Source organism: Schistocerca serialis, chromosome 11 (genome assembly GCF_023864345.2).
Source record: "Schistocerca serialis cubense isolate TAMUIC-IGC-003099 chromosome 11, iqSchSeri2.2, whole genome shotgun sequence".
Classification (NCBI taxonomy): Eukaryota; Metazoa; Arthropoda; class Insecta; order Orthoptera; family Acrididae; genus Schistocerca; species Schistocerca serialis.
Window position 1 is genome coordinate 208,442,669 of NC_064648.1, and position 9,626 is coordinate 208,452,294.

The 9,626-nt window shown below is 43.3% G+C and overlaps 1 pseudogene; it reads left to right on the plus strand.

Annotated features, from left to right (window-relative positions):
• The first annotated feature begins 3,190 nt into the window (after positions 1–3,190).
• LOC126427518 (5S ribosomal RNA) lies at positions 3,191–3,308 on the plus strand (annotated as a pseudogene).
• The last annotated feature ends 6,318 nt before the right edge of the window (positions 3,309–9,626 follow it).

Genomic DNA, 9,626 nt, shown 5'->3' on the forward strand with positions numbered 1-9,626 from the left:
ACCACTCACTTCACAGTTCACTAATAGCTCAACAAGAGTCTTTCTTCGGTTTTAACCAAGTAGGGGCAGCGTGACGATTTCTTTTTCTTCGGTAGTCTTTCATCTTTTCACTCTGTTTCTTTCTTTTTCTTTTTCAGACCAGCTCACAACTATTCTCTTATTGTTTACGCCTGAGAATTCTTCTACAAGTAATACTTGCCTCCTGAAAATACAGACCGCTATGTCTTTCTGCCACTTCTGATTTTGTGCTGTGAATTTCTGAATTTTTTTTTTTTTTTAACTAGTCGGGTCGAGGTTGTTACTAATTCAACAATGTATAGAATTTGGACCTGCGCGTATAGCCTAACGCCGGACATATAAAACTGTTACGGCTGCACAAGAATAAGCACTGGTATGCGTATTGCTTACGAACTGTTTTTGCAGATCCACAGATAGTTGGTGTGTGAGAGGTGGTGTCGTTTGTGGAACCGACCGAGTAACGCCATCACATACGAAAACCAGCGCGAGTAGACTACAAGGTAACACGGAACAGATGCGACACCGGCAGCAGAAGGTTTTTTTAGCTAAAGATACTAGGGTTTTGAAATAGTAAGCCTCGGGTTCGACCCCTGTTCGCTCTGCCCCGAACCACAACCGGCTTCAGTGTGGTCCAAAGCATAAAATGGTAATTTGCTATCCTGAGTTCGATTCCTGCAGACACAAACTTTTTTAAAAATTTCCCTTTATTGAAATAAAGAAAGAAATACAAATATATTAAAAACGCGCAGCGCGCTAAGTTGTGAGACAGGGAAGTGGGCAAGTCGCAGAGCTAACCCGCGCGACATGTTAGCGATTTCTCGTTCTGGTACTTCGACCGGCCCTAGTGTCGTTTTCAGGTTGTTTTCCAGTCATTAGATGCATGCTGGGATTGCCCTAAAAAATTCCACCTCAAAAACAGCTACACTACATGCAGAACAACTCAAGTTACTGAAACGTCCCCTATGAAAAAATATACATGACTGTGCTTAAACTGACACACAATATTTTTAGCGCCACGCAATCTGACTTTCAAAAATCCCTACCAAAGAATGGCCCTGACTCTAACAATAACCTACACCTTTCATGAATCACTTACTTCATAAAAATCTTCGTTACTCGAACTGCTGCAATACAGCGAGCGCCACTACTGCCAGCTAAATAAAAGATTGAAACTACTGAAGGCACTAACGACTGATAGGCAGAGTTAGCAAATGAAAGATTTTGATAGAGATCAAACAATGTAGTTACCTTAATAGTGTTCAAAAGTCATAATATATATAGCAGCTCTTACAAATTTACTGTCTCTGATGGACACACGTCCAGATCATTCGCTCTCAAAACTCCGCCATGTCTCTCCCCACATCCACCACTGCTGGCGGCTCACCTCCAACTGCGCAACGCTACGCGCTGTTAACAACCAACTGCCCAACACTACAATAGCGAACAACAATGCAAACCAGCCACAGACTGCACACAGCACGGCCAGTGATTTTCATACAGAGCGCTACGTGGCGGTGGCGTTACCAATATAAGAACCTAAACAGCCTACTTACATTACCTTCCATTAGGGATCAGTTCTACTAGTCGTAGCATACATCATATGCCTCCTAGTGTTTTGTAAATATTTTTTTCAAAAATTATCAATCCGATGTTACCTATGTGTTTTAAAGAATACAAAACAATTGGCTCAGAAGCAGTGAATATATTTTTTAATTTTTTTTTTTTTTTTACGTCTTCTAATGTTTACTGTTAAATGTGGCAGTAAGACAGACAGCAACGTAAATAATTTTCCTTATATTTTATTTTGTATTATTCCTATGAAAATTTTAAGTTTTTTATTAGAGACCATAACTGCTTTACTATGAATGTCACGTATTACGTAGCTCAAATAGAGGGAGCCCCCCCGAAGTTTTCTCCGCAAAGCCTACCTTCATTATACAGTAGTCTTGAATAGACTGTGACCGATACCAGAACAACCGCGGACTGACGTACTAGGACACGTATTAAAACTCTGAAATACTGGTATGTAATCTAATGTATAAGCGATGCAGGTTATGCCACGAGTAACTTTTATACCATAGCCTGACTATTTACTTGCTGTTTTTTTAACATTGATAATGGCTAGTTACTAGCCGAAATCTAGATTTGCTTTACTAAAGCCTGGAAGAAAAGGACGACTGATTGCAGTGCTCCATCATTTTGAAAGGAAAACACGGAACAGAATTTAGACACTTTGCAGGCGGAGGGCGGAAACGACTTCTCTCGTTTAAATTAATTTTCTTCATGCACAGAAATTTGGTGACGTTTACTGCTATCATCTTCGTGCGGTTGCGCCAAAAATGTTCCTCACCAAGCATGTTGTAGACATGTATCTAGATACATGATCTGCAAGCCAACACAGTACTTACGGCGCAGGGTACCCTGATCACTGCTAGTTTGATGACGTTTGGTTTGTGGGACACTCAACTCCGCGGTCATAAACGCCCCTACAAAGTCCTAATTTTTAGACAGCCCCATTTTATTTTCACAGTCCAGTCTAGCCACTGTCACGAATGATGATGATGATGAAATGATGAGGACAATACAAACACCCAACCCCCGGGCAGAGAAAATACCCAACCGTGTTGGGAATCGAACCCAGGACCCTGTGATCCAGAGGTAGCAACGCTAGCCACTAGACCTGACCACTGCTACTCATTTCTTCTCGTGTTCCACTCAAAATGGAGGAAAAGTAAAACTCCTATCTATATGGCTCCTTACGAGCTGCCGGCCGCTGTGGCCGAACGGTTCTAGGCGCTTCAGTCTGGAACCGCGTGACCGCTACGGTCGCAGGTTCGAATCCTGCCTCGGGCATGGATGTGTGTGATGTCCTTAGGTTAGTTAGGTTTAAGTAGTTCTAAGTTCTAGGCGACTGATGACCTCAGATGTTAAGTCCCATAGTGCTCAGAGCCATTTGAACCATTTGAACATTACGAACTCTACATCTACATGTACGTTGATGCTCCGCAAATCACACTCAGGTGCCTGGCAGAGGGTTTGTTGAACCACCTTCACAATAATTCTCTGTATTATTACCGTCTCGAAACAGCACGCGGAAAAAAACGAACAGTTTTATCATTCCGTGCGAGCTCTGATTTCAGCATTTTATTTTGATGACCGTTTCTTCCTATGCGGCAACGGCCTTGTCGCAGTGGATACACCGGTTGCCGTCACATCACCGAAGTTAAGCGCTGTCGGCCGTGGCCGGCACTTGGATGGGTGACCATCCGGGCCGCCATGTGCTGTTGCCATTTATCGGGGTGCACTCAGCCTCGTGATGCCGATTGAGGAGCTACTCGACCGAACAGTAGCGGCTCAGGTCCAAGAAAACCATCATAACGACTGGGAGAGCGGTGTGCTGACCACACGCCCCTCCTATACGCGTCCTCAACTAAGGATGACACAGCGGTCGGATGGTCCCGATGGGCCACTTGTGGCCTGAAGACGGAGTGTTTATTTTCTCCCTACGTAGGACGGCGTCAACTAAACAATTTCGCTTTTGGAGGAGAAATGCGGTGATTGATATTTCGCGAGCAGATCCGGCCGCAACGAAAAATGCCTTTCTTTTAATGATTCCCACCTCAAATCCTGCGTCATGTCAGTGACACTCTCTCCATACTTCGCGATAATACAAAACGTGCTGCCCTTCTTTGAACTTTTTCGATGTACTCCATCAATCCTATCTGGTAAGGGTCCCACACTGCGCAGCAGTATTCTAAAAGAGGACGGAAAAGCGTAGTGTAGGCAGTCTCTTTAGTATATCTGTTACATTTTCTAAGTGTTCTACCAATAAAACGCAGTCACTAGTTCAGTTCGCCACAACATTCTCTGTGTATTTTTTCCAATTTAAGTTTTTCGTAATTGTAATTCCTAGGTATTTAGTTGAATTTATGGCCTTCAGGGTTGACTGATTTATAGTGTAACCGAAGCTTAACGGTTTACTTTCAGCACTCATGTGGATGACCTCACTCTTTTTCATTATTTAGGGTCAACTGCCAATTTTCGCACCATATAGACATCTTTTCTAAATCGTTTTGCAATTAGCTTTGATCTCCTGATGACTTTATTACACGATAAACGACAGCATCATCTGCAAACAACCTAAGAGGGCTGCTCAGATTGTATCCTAAATCATTTATATAGATAAGAAACAGCCGAGAGCCTATAATACTACCATGGGGAACGCCAGAAATCACTTCTGTTGTACTCGATGACTTTCCGTCGACTACTACGAACTGTGAGCTCTCTGGTAGGAAATCACGAATCCAGTCACATAACTGAGACGATATTCCATAAGCACCCAATTTCCCTACAAGCCGCTTGTGAGGTACAGTGTCAAAAGGCTAACGGAAATCTAGAAATATGGAATCAATTTGAAATCCCTTGTCAGTAAAACTCAACACCTCGTGTGCGTAAAGAGCTGGTTCTGTTTCACAAGAACTATGTTTTCTCAATCCGTGTTGACTGTGACTCAATGGACCGTTTTCTTCGAGATAACTCGTGATGTTCGAACAGAACATATGGTCCAAAATCATCTTTCAGTCTGTAACAAATTTAGCTACACACGTGTGAACTGCTTCCATCTTTTCCTTTAATCCAGCCTCCTGAGGATCCCAAATACTCTGGCAGTACTCAAGAATGGGTCGCACTGCTGTTCTGTAATCAGTCTCCTTTTTAGATGAGTTACACTTTCCTAAAAAACTCCCAATAAACCGAAGAAGACCATTCGCCTTCGTTACTGCCGAGCTTATGTAGGCATACTGATTCCATTTCGTGTTGCTTTCCAACATTACGTCTAGATATTTAATCATCTTGACTGCAAAGTAGCACATCATCATACTGTATTCGAATATTATATAAAAAAAAGGTTCAAATGGCTCTAAGCACATCTGAGGTCATCAGTTCCCTAGACGTAGAACTACTTAAACCTAGTTAAGGACATCACACACATCTATGGCCGAGGCAGCATTCGAACCTGCGACCGTAGCAGCCGTGTGGCTCTGGACTGAAGCGCCTAGAACCGCTCGGCCACCGCGGCCGGCCGAACTTTACAGGATTAGCTTACATTTCACTAGTTAATGCCACTTTAACGTTTGTTGCATGCCGCCTTCATGGTATTGGAATTGGAATTTCATTGTCGAGCAGTATGTAGAAAACTTAAAATTTTGGAACCTTTTTTTTGTGTCACATATCATGTTTGCTGTTTCATGCAGTGATTAATTTTTGCCATGTTGAGTGAAACATTTAGGCACTTTGACATCAATTCTTAGTACAAGATAAAAGAACGAAGCAAATGAATCAGAAATATAAATATGTGTTCCATATGGCACTATATCGGAACCAGAGTTTCGGCGCCTTTCGTATTCCCTTGTTATATCTTGTTATATTCGACCGGTTGTAAGGATGGTTTGGCAACCGGGAAGATAAGATTTCTGAGTGCCGCTTCTAGTGTAATAATTATTGTCTTCACCCCACTTCCCTCTGTCAGCTAATATTCCTTCCCAGAATGTGTATGGCGTTTACGCCTGCTATCTCTGTGTGGCTGTTGTTAAATAGTAATCACTGGCGAATCGAGCGTGGAATGCAAATCTTGCCGGTTAGACGTATATTGTATGCCCCAACCTTGCTGAAATTTTAATGGGGAGCTGTGTAAAGGAAAGTTAAAGTTTTGCAACTGAAACAGTTTACTTATTTTATTTTTTGAGAATAATGGCTCTAACCACTATGAGACTTAACTTCTGAGGTCATCTGTCCCCTGGACTTAAAACTGCTTAAACCTAACTAACCTAAGGACATCACACACATCCATGCCCGAGGCAGGATTCGAACCTGCGACCGTGGCAGCAGCGCGGTTCCGGACTGAAGTGCCTTGAAGCGCTCGGCCACATCGGCCTGCTTTTTAGAAACTGATTGTGAGTGTTCTGTTTCGTCTAGTGGTTAATTTTGCTGTGTGCTTTCAGATCTGTAATTTTTACGTAGTTGAACCTCAGTTCGAGGCGCAGGTCCGAAGTACGAAGTAAAAGAGCTAGACAAAAATTATATGTTCCACAGGGTGCTATATCGGGACCAGAGTTTCCGCGCCAGCCACAATCCACAGTAATATCCGACCGGTTCAGCGGTTCTGCTAGGGGTCTGGAAACGCGAGAAAATAAGATTTCTGCGCGCCGCTTCTGGCGGTAATAATTTCTGTCTCCACCCACCCCCACCACCCCTTCACCCTCCCTCCGACAGAGCTCCTCTTCCGGGCGAGTAGGCGCTAGAAAATTCCGCAATTCCGAGGCGCGTCGCAGCCGATGGAAACTTGCGGGGACCCACCAGCGCTGTCGCCTTCTCTTCCGGGAGCCGGCGTCGCCTGGGGGAAACTTTATTAAGACCTGCTGGCAGCGCCCCTGGCGGTGGCGGGACGAAACGTGTGGCGAGGGTTCTGGAGGGAGGGGGCGCGAAATCACCAGCAGCGCGCGAATACGAGCGCCGGGGACAGCGTGGTGGGGAACTTGGGCCGATTGGGGTTGTCAGAGGCATTGAGCGGTTAGGGTGAAGCCGTATTGAGGATGACGGGGGTGTCAGTCTAGGTCGCGAGACGTGTGTGTGTCTGGATCCAAAGGAATTGCCAAGGGAAGGCGAAATTTCCACCAGCCAATACAATACCTATAGTGTCGTCCGCAGAAATTGCCACTTGGCGTAGAAATGGCTGGAGAAGGGACAGCGAGAAGATGGAGCTTTCTTTTTGGGAGGGAGGGTGGGGGAGAGCAGTGAACAACACAATCCCATTTTGAGTGGTGGAGTATAGCGAAGAAAGTGATACCTAGCTATTTTGTTTGAAGTGTGGCGTCATATAATACGTAGATGGCGTCTGTGATGATTTTGTGTATATGTTTGAGTGTTACGTTTGTGTGTTACATTTGCAGTTTGCCTATATCATGGCTTACAGGGACAATAAAAATATGATTTCCATTATATATATATATATATATATATATATATATATATATATATATATATATATACGTCCAAGACCGTCCGTGCGTGGTGAAGAGCCACATCCTACACGAGGTGACCCTGTTAACGCAGAACACGGCGGATCTATAGGAGAAAACCTTGAAAAAAAAAAAAATCTCACATTCCAAATCCTCAATGCGTCTGTACTCGAGTCGAGCGGCAGCGAGGTCAGCGTCTGTCCATCTAGCAGGTGCGGCTGTATTATATGCTCCAGGAACTGACAATCCCTGGTTCTAAACACCCAGTGGAAACACTGGACCAAAACTTACAAGCTATCATGATTCGTGAGAGTAATGACAGAATTACCCCAGGTGGTAACCAATCCACTCGTGGACAGACGACAACTGGGTTTTCGGATTCTGGGGAACCCGGGCCATCACGATCAGAGTTCTCAAGCAAACTTCGTCCCAATGTTCCCATGTACATTGGTACCTTTAACATTCAGACCCTAATTCAACCTGGAAAATTACACAACTTAGTAACAGAGCTAGACCAACAAAAAATTAAGATCTTACCGTTACAAGAAACTAGATTCACGGATGAAAATACAATAGACTTTGGAAACTATCGCATCTTCAAGAGCAAGACTGACAAACGAATTGCCAATGGTACGCCACTCCTGGGCATGGCATTTGCGGTGCACAGAAATATATTAGGCTCAATTAGAGAGGTCTCTTCCATAAATAATCGCCTCATGACCATGCGTATCCAGTGCGCCAACAAGAAATACACATTGATAAATGTTCATGCACCCACAAACATAGACAACAAGAAACGCCAACTACAAACTGAAAAATTCTGGACTAAACTTGAAGATGTCATGGCCAAAATTCCCCGGGATGATATCAAAATCTTAATGGGAGATTTCAATGCACAAATTGGCAGAGAGAAAGAACACCAAAAAACTGTAGGAAAATATCCAGCACACAGATTCACCAACAGAAACGGACTGAGATTTATTGAACTATGCCAACAAAATAATCTAAAAATAATGTCTACATCTTTGAGAAAAAAACGTAGAAAACAAAAGACCTGGAGGTCCCCCATACAAGAGATCGGCGAATATCAGATTGACCACATTGCCATCTCCTATTTCGTACAGAAAGAGATCCATGATGTCCAAGTCCGCAGAGGGGCGAACATTGACTCAGACCACTACTTAACACGCATGAAAGTGAAATTCACCCCAAAAAAATTCTATCCGAAGAAAACACACATGATGAAATTTGACACACGAACAATCAAAGAAACCAATCTGAAGGAGGAGTGGGAAAAGGAACCAGCTGACTCTTGGGAAAAATTTCGAACAAAAATTACAAAGAAGGCAAAAGAACTGATCCCATTGAAAAAGAACACAAAACACCCCTGGTGGGACTCTGGATGTGAAAAAGCGCTGGAAGAAAGAAAGAAAGCCTTTCTGAAGTATAACAGTAAAAAATCCCCAGAAAATCTAGATCACTTCCACAACACCAGAAGACAAGTGGCAAAAACAATCAGACAAGTCAAGAGGAAGTACCTCAAGGAACAGTGTGAGTCTATTGAAGAAAATTTCCGTAACTATAATGTACGAGACTTCTATAACACCTTTGCTGGGAGAATCAATGGATACGGCTCACGAAATCTATGTTTCAGAAAACCAGATGGAAAACTAGCGCTCACAAATCGGGAAAATTGTGGGGAGCTGGCAAGATACTTTTCCGGACTCCTCAATTGCCCTGAACCTTCTTCAAGATTCCCTCAAGAAACTGCTATCTACACAAATCCAGAATCCCCACCACCTACACTAGAGGAGATCCAAAGACATATTCATAGACTGAAAAACAACAAGGCATCCGGAGAAGATAATATCACTGCAGAACTACTTAAAAATCTTGGACCAAATTCCCTCACAGAACTCACTCAAATCATCACAGACATTTGGCAGACAGAAAAACTACCAGAAGATTGGAAATGCGCCCTAATTCATCCACTGCATAAAAAGGGAGACATGGCAGATATAAACAACTATCGAGGAATCTCCCTTCTCCAAGTCACTTCTAAAATCCTCTCAGCTTGTCTTCTTCAACGAACACAAGAACAACTCGAACACAGTATTGGTGAATACCAAGCTGGCTTTCGCCCTCACCGATCCTGTGCAGAACAAATTTTCAATTTGAAGACAACACTAAAATACAAAGCAGTCAGAAACAGTCCGATCATTTGTTCCTTTGTTGATTTCGCAAAGGCTTATGATTCAATCGATAGGCAATCTCTCTTTATTATCCTTGAGGAGCTAGGACTCGATCCGAAAACCCTAAACCTTATCAAAGAAACGCTCACAAACACAACTTCTAAGATAAAATTCCTGGGTGAAATACCAGAGCCCTTCCTGATCAAAACCGGCGTCAGACAAGGTGACGGCTTGTCTCCACTCCTCTTCAACCTTGTCTTAGACAAAGTCATCCGAGAATGGGAAAAAGAACTGAAGAATCAAAATTACTGGAAGCCTGTACAACTAGGAAGATCTAAAGATGGTATTAAAATTTCATGCTTGGCATTTGCAGATGACGTGGCCATTCTAGCAGAAAACG